The sequence below is a fragment of the Elgaria multicarinata genome, chromosome 4 (genome assembly GCF_023053635.1).
Source record: "Elgaria multicarinata webbii isolate HBS135686 ecotype San Diego chromosome 4, rElgMul1.1.pri, whole genome shotgun sequence".
Taxonomy (NCBI): Eukaryota; Metazoa; Chordata; class Lepidosauria; order Squamata; family Anguidae; genus Elgaria; species Elgaria multicarinata.
Genome location: NC_086174.1, coordinates 94,096,010 through 94,110,176, shown reverse-complemented (window position 1 = coordinate 94,110,176; position 14,167 = coordinate 94,096,010). Strand labels below are relative to the sequence as shown.

The following is a 14,167-nucleotide window of genomic DNA, read 5'->3' as shown; positions in this document are numbered from 1 at the left end:
TGAGGTTTGATGAGATGCCAAAATTTAATGCAATTTATAGAGTACCTCCTAACCTTCAGAAAATCATATTTTATGCTTTGCATGGCAATCCTGTTATTTCACACAAAAGAACTACACATAATTTTACATTAAAAACGTAGAAATTAAAGAAAACAGGTAGCTTGGGATCTTGCAACATCTCGTTATTCTACAAAAGGAATTGACTGGGGCAATATTTTAAGGAGGGTTGTAGGATAAACTGGACAGTCTGGCTTATTACTGCAAACATATACTCAAAAGTATTAAGTGAATACCCTCTGTCCTCTAGTTCAGCACCCACTGAAGTGCTTTATAGCCATCAAAAGAACACAAGGGAATGAAGGCCACCAGTTTCACTTGTGCTTAATACAGGCATTATCCATGTCACCAACAATGCTTGGCATTCTAGATAGTCCAAGGCAGATGCCTGTGGGAGTGTAAAGACCATCATGTTTGAACTGACCGTTAGTGATACGGAGCGTGCGTCAGCAAGCAGTGCGTACCCACTACAGTTGTTCCCATTTTCCCCATGCTTTCATTCTTTCGGCTAAAATGCAAAGTACATCTGTATAGGACTACAGGAGGAGATGGATTTAATGCAGGAGCATTTCAAGTGGCCTACCAGCTGCCAACCACAGCATAAGTAAACGAAGAAATAGTCAAGGCAAACCAAACAACAGTCCACGATACAGCAAAAGAATCACTGTTCTAAAGCCTTGTATTATATCAACAAAACTGTAGCCATATTTTCTCTGTTTGAATAATTATAGTGGTTCAGCATGTGTTTAGAACCACTATTTTTACTCAGGAAGTCACCTAAACTGTCTAAATACTCCACGGTTCTAATAGGTGGTATATACTCGGCATCACATATAAAGGAGGAATAATACAGAAGGAATAATGAAGCATGATTTTAGAAAATGAAAACACGTGACTGTCCAGGATTTGGGCCATGGTAGGTCCATGGTGCTGGATATACCAGCTCCAAAACTACTCTCAAAACTGATTCAGAGTCCAATTGTTCTTGTTTAAATGTTGAAAGTCTGTAATGTGTCTTCCTGTTACATTACTGCCACCATAATTCTAATGTTCTAGCATATACATGTGCAATGTTAATTGATAGGCATGTGCATCTATATACATGTACCATACAGTTGAATTAGGCCTGGCCAGCAAGTGCAGGTTGATTTATAAGCTCAGGGTGGTGGGAGGTCTGTGATATATGTACTTTGATTAAAATTATTCAAAAAATTTAAACACAGATAACAGTAAAGTAAGTTATATCCCCCCTTATCCAATCCTAATACTTAACCAATTTCCATACACTAGTCATACATCTGGGGGAAAGCTGCTTGTTTTTGCCTTAACAACATCAGGAACTGTCTACATGTAAATTGATGGTGTAGCTTGCTTGTCAGGAATGTAATACCTAGATTTTTTTTTTAAAAAAAAAACCCAGTTAACTTACATATTGAAAGATTATTAAAGTCAATCTTGGGGTTCTTATATGCACATCTATAGTTTCCATAAAACAAGGGGCTACAGTAGCATGTGAAATAAGTGAGTGTTTTGATTCCCTGTTTTTTCATATCAGGATAATCCACCATTAAATTGCATTAACCATTCATGACATTCCTTATCATACAGTATCTGTGTCTTGTCAGGTCATGTTCCTGTTACTTGTTCATTATGATGTATGCAGGTTTAGTAAAGTAAATATGTCTTAGATCCCTAGGATGTTTTAAGGGTTTTGTTTATTAACATGTTTAACATAACTTCTTAAGGTAATTCTTTGTTATAAAATCATGCAGAGAATAATTTGCAGTGACACTGGAGAAATTGCCATTAGAAAATTACAGATGATACAAATTATTCATGAAGTATTTCTTCCTTGCACACAAGTCCACATAATATTTTTATGTAAAAAGTAACATTGAACAGATCACAATGAACAGTAATTATCCTATAATTTGTACAACTGGTATTACTGACTTTCTTTTTTTAAGTTCTTTTTGGAATTTGGAGTAGACATTTTCATTACCTTGAGTGAAGATTCTGTGACATCAATTAGATATTTAATATTTATTCATGGCTTACAGAAAAAAAGGATACAGAAACTTTGGGGTTGATAGGTATACATTTCTGAGTTGTTCGCAGAAAGAAAAAGTTTCACCTTCTAGTATTCATTTTTATCACCTACCATTCCATGCAGCCAAGTATTCAATTTTAGGCAGGATGTTTTGGTGGTGTCTAGAACTTGATTTTCCAATATCATGCATTTGCTAGAATTTTTTCCCAGACCTGCAGCTTGGCTAAGGAAAATAAGCTGGTGCAGATTGCCTGTCCCCACTGAAGTCCATCTGGAATTTAGGGCCTATGTCAGCCTACCTGCTGGCAGTTCTAGAAACAAAAAGCCGAGTTACTAAATTTTTATATTTCCAGGAAAATGGGAGTGTGGTTTTTCAGACTACAATTCCAAGACCAGTTGTGTACAAATTGAGCCCTGTATTAACCTTTTGCAGACGGAGAGTAAAAACAAGTGCGATCCAACTACGTGACACTGGTGGTGGTTGTAGGACGTGAGTGCCAGTAAAAAACAAATACAAATGTCCATCAGCACTCATTCGGCTATCTCTGTGTACTGTTGAACATGCAGTATATGTATTGTTGTGTGTGTCCCCCTTCAGTCCAATTTCCTTGTCAATATACAAAGGTAGTGCTGAATCCAAGCTTTGAGCTGAAGTTACCTTTTCCTGCAAGAGGCAGGGCACACAAATCAAGAATTATTTTATGTGGCCTCCAGCCTACTTGGGTGCCACATCCACAGTGAGCAGATCCTTTGCAAGACTTACCAAATGCCTGATCTTGCTACATTCCTGGCCATGCACAAGGAATATGGGTGTGGACCATCTCCTCCAATCAGGGGAGCTCTGTGTGTGCATCAGAGTTCTTGGAAAGGCGTGCTGAGACAGAATTTAGTATTTTGGTTGCATTGCATGAGTAGTTTATATGATTTATTACACTGTTGTGCAGGTTTTCCCATAGCTTAAGTTTCACAGCATTTTACTAGATTGCAGAAATATATGCTAATGGTTCACCAGTACAGTCAGCCCTACAGGTTTTGTAGTTGCCTGGATCATGAATGTAGAACCATCCCCCTAGCGCCTTTTACACCAATACACCTCTTGTGCAGCAGCTTTTCTTGATTATCAGTTGAATTTTCATATATTTTAAAACCACAGGTGTGTGTGGGTATGGTCTGTTGTCATCTTAAGTACCGCACAAGACTTAGAATCTTCTTAAACAGCTTGGGATAAGTGACCTAAAAGTGTTTTGGGGGTGCTTTTTAAAAGCAAGACCAATGTAAAAGAATAGGAATTGCATAGGGGATGTTTCAGTGGATTTTTAAAATATGTTATTTTATCCATTTCATATTCTTCTATATTAATAGGGGAAATGTGCAGGAATGTCCACTGTAGCAAAGAGAATCCTAGTTCTAGCCAAAGTTGAATCCAAAGGAAGTGGCTTCTAAGTGCACCATTCACTTGGCACCTGGTTATTGGAATACTGCTAGCCTCCTTGGAGTTAGAAATTTGGCCATCAGAGTATAAGCTGCTGAGCTCATGCAGCATGGCATAATTCAGACAACCCATGAAGATTCTGCATGTATGAGCTTCACAGTGAGAGATAAGGATGTCTCATTGGTAGAAGGAATATTTTCTGGGTATAACTGCTTTTATATGTGAGCAAGCAAAGCTTTCTAAAATTAACAAGTTACCTTGTGCATCACCACTATGTTTTAATTCGACGTTACCAGGAAAGGAGTTACTAAATTGAACAAGATTAAATTCTGCACACACCATTTAGCTTCTCTGTGATCTCTTCCCCCTCCACAGTTCCTGAAATAGAAAATTAAATGCCACATATGATTAAACACTGGACCAGAATCTTGCACATGCTGGCTAACAACTTGTGGCCAACCTGTCTTGGGCATCCCCTGCCTCATGTCAGCTTTTTGGCACCATCACAAACATCACTTATTGAACCACGGCTAATAGGTGCAAAAAAGCTTAATCTTGAATATAGTTGAAGGATGTACACAATTAACTGTAAAGAGGCTGGGAGCTGCCATTTGCAGGCCTTCAATCATTTCCCAAGGACTACCATGCATGTACCCAATGATATTAGGAATAATGCCTCAGGCATCATCATGTTGTACATTCACACAGGCCTTCACTCTAGGATTATTTCTTTCCATTTCTGCTCATAGAACAGCCGTAATAATTATCTAATCTACATTGTTTCATAAACAGAATAGAGAATAGCCAACTGCAGTATGAAACGTTTTAAACAAAAAGTCATGCTAGATAAATCCCCGCCAATACTAGTTATAATTTTAAAAGCAGAATTAAACAAATGATAGACAGGCATGACCCTTCCCTGCATAAGAGTGTAGCACCTGTGCATGGATGGGATTCCCATCAGTTGATCAAGTTTCTTTAGCTTTCATCTCAAGTAACTTGAAACAGAAACAAAAAAAGATTCTTCTAGTATAGGCAGCATTGCTGGCTGCCGGGTACTCATTATCAATTGACAAGGCACACAAAAGGTGAACATCAGAAGACCAAAACCAACCTTGTGAGCAGCTTTCAAGTTTCAGATTCAAGACATTAAGCAGCCTTCTGAATGTAGAGTCACAACCCTATTGCTGACAATCTAGGGCAGAAATCTAGGGCCTGTGAGACCCTCTGTAATGCGACAGGGAGTTAGCAGTTCCTAATGCAACCCTGGAAAGAAGCAGAAACACTTGTTTCAAGATAGGTCAATGTAGCTCCCTTCTGTGAGCTCCTGAATTCTGGAGATCAGCATTTGTGCTCATTTCTAGTTACTTTAAGAGCCACCAGCTCCATGTTAGGCTGGTGGTGGGCTCTCCTTGCATGTGGGCAGCATTGGGCACTGCCTCTAATATTTTAGGACCCATTTGTGAGAAGGATACTTGTCCTAACCATCTCAGTTAGCCGCTGTCACAAATGAGGATGCAGATATTTGGAAGCTATCTTTCTCTTCCTTTTAGACCCAAGGAAGTCACAAATGAGGATGCAGGTATTTGGATGCTATCTTTCTCTTCCTTTTAGACCATACACTTAAGCAGGCCAGGGTTATCTAGACTAAGAGGCAAGCTGTATCTTATACTCAAATGCATGTGACAAGGCCCCAATAACAGTTCTTTTAAAATGAAAAACAGCTTTTGAAGGCTGCACTTTTGAGCAGAGCAATGGCAGGAAAACCCCTTGGCCATTTTTTGCAGTGAAAATCACTGCTTTGGCTCCTGTGGGGTTCCAGATAGAACACATATATGGATAAATATGTATCTGAATCTCTGCTTGGAGGGAAGGGAGAGAGCAGGCTGTGCTCCATGGACAGAGGGTGAATTTCAGCAGCATTCGTTACTGGCGAAACAGTTAAGTATTCCCTTCTGCTCCTTCTCTTCCACAGCCTTTTGAGGCTGCTTTTCATTTTTAAAATAACTCCGGTTTTGCTTACATACGTTTGGATGTAATATCTACTTTGCTTCTTAGGCTTTGCAAGAAGTGCCAGTAGATTCCAATGCTGCAACAACCAAAAGGGAGCAGAGCTGCAATGAGGAGGTAATGCAAGGAAGTAATGTATTTATTTTATTTATTTACAATATTTGTATACTGCTCCACATCTAAAGATTTTGGAGTGGTGTACAGCAGAATAAAAACACCCATGTTAAAATAATTATTATTTTTAAAAAGAAATGGAATTTTGACAAAACTGAGTTTTGATAAACTGCAGCCAGTCATTCAAGGAAGCCTTTCTGAAGTAACAATATTTTCAGGAGGAGCCAGAAGCAATGCAATGTTGGCATCTGATTGACCTCCTGCTGATCTCCAGGGGCAGGGAGTGCCAAAGAAAAGTGGCCACCACATTGAAGGCTCTTCTCTTCTCTCGGTGGACTCCTATTGGGCCATAGGTTCATATGGAACAACCAGGAGCATGCCTGGTAGTCTGGGTATAAGGGTCCACATCCATTTTTTGGCACTGGAATACCTTTTCAAACTTAATTTGAAACTTCATATGCAACCTTGGAAATGTGTGATCTTAGGTAATGTGGGGTAGCTGAGATGGACTCAGGCAAAATAGGACAAAAGGCCTTTCAGTAAAATAAAAATGTTTAATAATATAAATAGAACTATATGTAAATATACACCTCCATCCTATGGAATTCCCTGCCTCTGAAGGTCAGGAGGCGCCAACTTCCGGCGCCTTCTAAAACTGACATTGTTCCAGGAAGCCTTCCCATAATGACAAATCGCGGTTTTATTTGCACTTTGGTTCTTTTAAAATGTAATTTTAATGTGTTTTTATTCTGCTTTTATTCTTTTATTTGATTTGTCCACCGCTCTGAAATTCTTGAATGGGGAGAGGTACATAAATATTGTAAATAAATAAATAAATAAAATTAATAAGGATAGAATATGCAAACTAGCTCACTAATAAGATAGGATTAGTGCCAAAGAAGACTTTATCTTAGCAGATGCATAGTCTCAACCCCATGCTTTATCAAGATGCACTTCCAGAGGAAGATCAGTGGATAGGGAGGTATTGTTGTATAAGAGAGACAGGGTTGTATAACTGGTTGTTTACTTTCCAACTTCCCCTGAAAATGCTTCAAAAATATTTGTTTTCATCTGGTTGGGGCGGGGGGGGGAGTTAAAATTGAAGTGGGTGGAGAATTAGTGGGGAGAAGGATTAAGTATCCTCTTCTGTCTACTGATTCCCTCCTGCAAAAGCCCCAGCCCCCTCATTAGAATCATGAAGAGGATATGGAACTCATTGTTTTTCTCATAATATCTATTTCCATCCTTAAAAGTTGTCTTACTTGCTCTGTGATTCTAATCCTATGAGGTCAGTTAGTTGAAGAGATAGCAAGTTGCTTATTGCCCTCTGGCTGACTTTCATGACAGACAAGATATCTGGATGTGAGTTTCCAGCAGCTAACCACCATTATCTAGCCATGACTCCATGCTGGCTCACCTTACTTTTGATGTGTTTGCCCTAACCATTTTTTGAAATGATTGGCCCTTGATGCATCCCATGGCAGTTGTCCAGCTCTAACCTGATAAGCAGTGATTCATTTCTCTCCTTTCAAACCTAGAATTAAGGCTTCCAAATCTTTCCATGTGCTGTGTTCGTACTAAATAAATATCCAGTAGTATTTCCTGGCGTAGCACCAGTTATGGATTCTCAACATGGTAAACCCTGCCCTCTCCTCACAAACCATCCTCAACTTGTTTTAAAATGTAGCAGAGTTCTTAGACAGCTTTTGATTATTTTGAAAGACATGGGCATAATGAAACAGTTTGTCCTTAGGCTACCATCTCAGCTGAACCGTAAACATTTTTTTTGTACCAGATTTGAGCCTTATTGTTCAATTCTGCTGTGCATTGTCCATCAGGTACCATGTGTGAAGTGTTACCCCTATGTGAAAGGTGTTTGTGACTGGAAGTGTATTTGTTGCACCAGAAAAGGAATGAGAAAAGGTAAATATGAAAAGTTTACAAGCCTGGCAAAACATCTGAATTTGATACCCTAGTTTTAAGAAATTTATGTTTTTTTAAGTCAGTCAGGATCAGTCTGGTAAACTCCCAGTGCTTCAGTATACTGCAGGATTAGATCCCCCTTTTCTGTCTTGTATCCATGGGTTTATTTCCCCAGGCCCCTTCTTGGTATTTGAAAGAATGATATTCCTGTTTAACATGTGTCTCAATTTGTAATAATATCCACACTGCAGCTGGCTTAGTTTTTCAAGTGTTTCTAAAAAGTTTCTTAAATTTAAGCCAACCTACAATAACAAATTATCTAGAGACAAAGAGATCAAACTGAATTTGTAAAACAAAATACAAATCCTCCCCTATGCTCAATCCCCACCCCCAATTAAATTTCAACTTCCACTCCTTGTTTTGAAAACTCAGACTCTGTAACATAATCATTCCCTTTGGAAATGCACATATTGAAAACTTGGGTAGTGTAGAATGAAGCAAATGGTCAAGTTTTGATTCCTTTGCAAAGTTCTGCATCTCAACAACCTATTAGTATGTTCACCCTATATTTAGAGTAATTTTAAGCTATTTCTGGGGAGCCTATGTGGTTAAGTGTAATACTTGCTGTCATTACGATCACTTGCAGGCCATGATGCCTTAGATTCCCCTACATTTTGTATGAAGCACTAAGGCTGCTGTTTTAAATAGTCTTTTACCCAAAGACTAGACTCCCATTCTCACTGACATTTTGAAATATACAGAAGTGGTGCTACTGGACCCATTGCAGTTTCACTCCTAAGGTTGTATCTGTTCATCCTACTTAGAACAGGAAAAGAATGGGACTTAAGTTAACATTTAGTACAACCCATAGTTGCTAAGCCTCTTTGGTGTCCGTCTTCCATTCAAATACAGATTCCATGTTATTCTGCATGTATGTTAAAGCTACCATGTGTGACATCTGAATACCTTCAGTGCCACCTTTATGGCTAACTCAGCTTTTCCATCAAGGGAATCTGCAGTGCAACAGAGCAACCCAACAGATTCTCCCTACTATCCGTATCATATATCAGAAAGAATCAAGTCAGATGGGTTAGGCACTGTACATTGTCCGTAACAGAAGTTTTCTTTAAATATCATTGCCTGTTTTGCCCTTGGCCCTGCTTCTAAGCTGTTACTGTTCATAATATCTGCTCAGAGTTGTTTGGTGAATTATTGTCTTTGAAAACGTACTCATTATGGCCTTGGTAGTGTATTCTTTGTTTGTCCTAACTGAAAACATGGTTCATAACCAGCCATCATTCCATAAAGATTAGAGCCTCCAGTTGCCTTCACCGTAAAATAGGAACAATGGAGGTATAGGACAGGACAGGGACCACTGATGTACAGTCAAATCATGAAAGATGGGATGCTGTTTAGGGCTGTTTCCTGGGGTAATGGGACTTATTTGAAACCTACACAGAGATGCAACTCCCTTCCTAAGAATTGTAGCAGCCACTTGCAGAACAAAACAGTGCTGCTCCCACTGTCCATTAAAACTCCATATTCCTTAAAAATGAATTAGGACATTTAGTTGCATGTGCCCTTGCTCAAGCTGCCCTTTGCATACCAGGCTAGCCAGAATAGCTACCCAACTACTCCCATTTATCTGAGAAAATACTCTTCTGAACATGAAGCTAACAAAAAGTGTTTTAATATCCACAGGGTACTTCCAATAGTTATTCATAAAAACAACAACACCCTAATACCGCAGTGCTCATACAGCTGCCATGTTTACCTCTCCTGAGCTACAATGTGATCAATGAAGGGAGGAATGGCGGAAAGTCCACCTGTGTGTTATATAAGCCCGTGGAGTATAGAAGAAGAAGAAGAAGAAGAAGAACAAGAACAAGAACAAGAAGAACAAGAAGAAGAAGAAGAGCTATATACCTAATCCTATGCACATTAACAAAGTTTCTAGATATACAGAATTGAAGACAATGCATGTTTATAGCAGTTAGAATTAATAAGAACTCTTTTGAGTTCTTATTTATTGAAACCACATACTGACTTTCTCTGTGGCTCCCAGCTTGTTGTTCCTCCCAAAATAATAAGTTGCTGGCTTGACTGTGAGCATGGAATGTTTTTCCCAGCTCCGGTGATGTGGTGTCCTTTATTTCATTTTGTGGGGAAAGACAGATAAATCACCAGCTGTTCAAAAGGGAAGGCTTTAATGGAAAACCACGAACAAGTTTCAGCCTTTTTTTATGAAGATGAGAACTCATGCAAATAACAGGCAAACCCAAAGTGTTTGCAGGGCTGAACATGCTCCCATGCCTGCCTCACAACACACTTGTGGTTGATGATCTCAGCAGAGCCTCCCTAAGAAAATTATGGGCTTGACTTTGCTCCGAGCCCATTTCTGTCCCAAAGGAGCTGGGTGTATTCCGGTGCTTCATCACCAACAACATTCATATTCATTATGCAGTTGGATTAACTACTGCAGTGCAGTACATTAAAGAGAACAGCGATCTGCAAGCCCATGTCAATACTTTTTCAAAAGCCGCCTAAGCAATCCTTATCAATCATCACTAGTAAGACCATAATATTCACTGGAGCAGGGAATAAGTGAAAAATATATATGAGAGCAATTGTTTGCTTGTTAGTGCACTATCAAGTGGAGCGTCTTTATGACACCACATTGGAAGGGGATCAGCTCAAAAGCCTGCAGCATTGCTGCTATGAGGCTAAATCTATAAAGCTAGATGGGGCAGGAGGAAGTGCAGGCTGTCTGGAAAAGCCCCCCTTCCTGCCTAGCATTCCCATGTTTACCCAACAACACCAACAAAAAAACTCAGCCTTTCTCGCAACTCCCTCTCTGCCAGCCAATTGGGGCCTTTTTGGTATGCCCACTGGATAACTCGGAACAAGGGTAAAAGTTGCTGTAAATTGGCCCTTTGAAATGCACAGTTTCAGGGGGGACATCCAGATGCGGCTGCAGATTGGTGGCTGCATCATTTAAATGATGCAGTGCCACTGCACAGCCACTATGGAGTTAATAGAGAGTATAGACACCCCCTAGGTGGTGCTATTGCATATCGTTTAAGGACAGAGAAAACTTCCCCAAAACACATGCACACACTTGTCAAGGCTCTATGGCGCAAGTCTGTACTGTGCTTCTTTTGAGCACCAGGTGTACTACGTCAGCTTGCATCTGATCCCAGCAACCTAAGCTGCATCCACATTGCCTTCTCATCCATGTGAATAGCATATGGGAATGAAAGCAACTTCCTTAAAATGCCAAACTGCAAGCATGGGATTTCTTGGGCCTTCCCATGAATCACCTGATCCCAGCCACGGTCACATCCAGAAAATACTGGACTGGATGGGCTATCCATGTTTTGAGCATGGAATGGAATACCACAGACAACTCCCAGTGTACTTTCTCACAAAACAAAGGAAAAGTTAGCAAACTAACGCACAAAATGGATTCATCAATAGAATGAAAATCAGTATGTATATTAGAAAGTGGTGGAAGAACCGGGAGTTCCTGCTATCTTTACTTATTATTTGCCAGAGCCATCTGTTACTGATTCTTGCTCTGGGCACCCCTTTGGAAACTTTTTCCTGTCACAAGGCAGTTGAATTAAACAAATGCAAGTAGCTGCCACACAGTTATAACGGCGCTCAAAAGGACCACCCAGTAAGGGTAATAGTGGGTGCAGGATATTTCGGGTTCCAGATGTGCTGCTTGACTGCACCTGAAACCCCTAAACCTCAAATGGTTATTCTTATCCATATGTTAATCTTTGATAGGTCAAAAAGGCAAACTAGTGGGGTCCGCGTAGGATTTCAGGGTTTTGGAGTTTGAACATTATCAGGGTGGGATACAGCCATTTGGCTACGGTATAACTGCTCCATGTAAGATATTTCTCATTAATTAATATTATTTATTGTATTGCTGTTTCTTTGGTTTGCTCACTGTTGGTTCTTCTGCTTGCATGATTTCTGTTTGTGATATTACTCCATTAGATTGCATATGGGTCTGGGGCATGTAGCTCAGCTTATTTCTCAGCCAATCCAATGAGAGCCATCATCACTAGTAACAAATTGCTTCTGGAAATATAAAAAAGAGGGGATGTTGGGGTTTAAACTGCAGGTAGCACAATGATGGAATTAGTATTGAATGGGAAGGCTTTTATTGTGCAATAATTACCCTGTCTTATTCACAGAAGTTTTAGGTATGGTGGTAGGAACTAGATAACACCGTGTTCCCATGTTTTCCCATTGCTTCTTCCATCTTTTTTCTTACCATACTAAATCCATTAAGGAGGAAAAGGCCTAATACCTGCTCAAAGTCTTTTGGTTGGTAGCACTAGGAGCCCTCCATCTGGAAGCACCTCAAGTCTAGGGACAGGCAATTGTTTGGCTTTTTTCTTTGCAGGTTGAAGGTAGTGTGACATAGGCATCTCTGCCAATGCATTGTGAATACATTCATCCCACTATTGCATCTGGTCACAGAACATTTCAGTGCACAATGGATCTATAAGACCTACTTGACCACAGATAATAGCAGGACACAAGAAATGAGTACGTACACCACCGGAAGTGATGCCTCTGTCATACCACCAATAACTAGATTAAAGTTACCATCTGTTTCCTACCTGTGAGTTGGATGTTATATGGCAGCCTTACCCAAACTAGCACCCTCCAGACATGTTGGACCACAGTTCCCTCATTCCCAGCCACCATGGCCAATAGCCATGGTGGCTGTGGAAGATGGAAGTTGTACTCCCACTACATTTGGATGGCCCCAGGTTGGGACGGGGGAGGCTGTTCTAAAGCATTTGGCCTCAGACCCGTTCATAACTCTAGATATCTGTAAAATTAAATTACACATGTTCTGCACCTTAGCTTTCTCATCAGTGACAAGTGGGGTTGTATTAGTTCCTCAGGTCATAATCCACTATACACTTGCCCAAATGCACCTGTAGTTATTTCATTGAGACTTGTGTGAAAGCAGAGATCAACAGACTGTGCCCAACAGTTCTTAACATCTAGAGATGAAGAGATGTTGACATCCATTTCTTAGTTATCTGTTTATTTAAATATTTCTTGACCACCTTTCAGGCAGCTCACCACAATAAAACACAAAACCATTAAAGTTAAAAAAAGAACTAAAATACATTGTTTTGTGCTGTCTCTTCTTACCCTGCAAGTTCTCCATTCATCATCTGCTACTTTCCCTACAACTTTGTAGGCAAAAAAGACATAATATCATGCTGACACATCCTCACAGTTTCTGGTCATCATCTGTAAAACTGAAAATGTTCCCCTTCCAGATTGGTTTGGGCATGTCTAAACTCCTGCCAGAACACAACCTATAACAAATCATGATGATGCAAGGTAGACCCTGACCGGCCTGTCTTTGTTTTTACAGGAATGCTCACTTTGACAGGGTAACTTGCATGGAGAAAGGGAGCAGAGCAAACCATGCTACTTCACCAACAACACCAGCTGGTCCACTCACCACCCCTTCTTGTTGAAAATCAAGAAAGTAAAGCCACTTCCCATCATTAATTCTCTTGGAGGGAAGGCTCAAACCCTTGGGTGCCTTTGGCTCAGAAGACTGTAAGCACATCATGGACACCACGAACTACGTTCAGCATTCCGACTACCATCTCCCCTTCTCCTTAACCCTTTGGTTTCTTGCCGATGGAGGATTTTCCTCTGATTTCAAAAGCCACATGGACCAATGTATGTACTTTTTTCCCCTCACTGATTTCAAGGTTCAGATATTTGAGGTTGGACAATGAAATGGATTTTTTTCTTCAAAAACTGCTGTGGTTTTGCTGCTACACTAAGAATTGTGATTTGCATTGTATGGTTTCGGACCTATTCGTGTTTTTGATGGGGGGTGGGGGTTAAAGGGGTTATACTGGAGTATTGACACTTCAGAGTCATCTCTATCTCCTACCCATGATGCACTTTTAAATGAAGAGTTATTAGAATATTTTATTGGCTAATATACTTTTTTTTCCTTGTTATTTTTTACAAAGGCCACCTTTATCCTTTTTAATGCCATATTTTCAGTGTTACACTTTTATGGCTTTTAATTTTTTTTTATTTGACAGATGTAAGAAGCAGCATGAATAGTTTATACTGTGGTTTTTGAGAGACTGGATGCCAAGAGAACTCAGTAAATGTTTATTCCTCTCAGCTTTCTCTTTCAATTCCCCTAAATAGCGCCCCATTTGGGAACAGAGCAAGAGTGTTGAACTAAAGACCAAAAAAGGAAGGGAAAAGTGGGGGGGAAAGGATCCCCTCAAGGTGTAAAACTATCTGGGGGAAATATTTGCTGGGTGTTATGAAAGACTTGGATGAAATTTCAACCCTGATGGTTTTTCAGTGATCCAGGAAGCCAGTGAGACAATCTCTCCAGATGCGAAGCCCTTTCATGATAATTAGAAAGGTATGGGCAAGCCAATGAAAACACAGGGGTAAAGTGAGAAGAGAGCCCCCATGATTCTGTTTCACTGTTTGCTTTCTCCTGTCATGGTTAAAAGAAATGTGCAATTCGATCCTCAGTCAGTGGGTGGAGGATA

At 40.0% G+C, this 14,167-nt stretch overlaps 1 protein-coding gene across 2 annotated transcripts in view; it reads left to right on the top strand.

Moving 5' to 3' along the window:
- SOBP (sine oculis binding protein homolog) overlaps positions 1-13,867 on the top strand; it is a 166,853-nt gene extending 152,986 nt beyond the window's left edge. For both annotated transcript variants that reach the window (XM_063124833.1, XM_063124832.1), the window contains one exon: positions 13,003-13,867. The gene's annotated coding sequence lies outside the window, so the exon portion shown is untranslated. The remainder of the gene's footprint in view (positions 1-13,002) is intronic.
- The last annotated feature ends 300 nt before the right edge of the window (positions 13,868-14,167 follow it).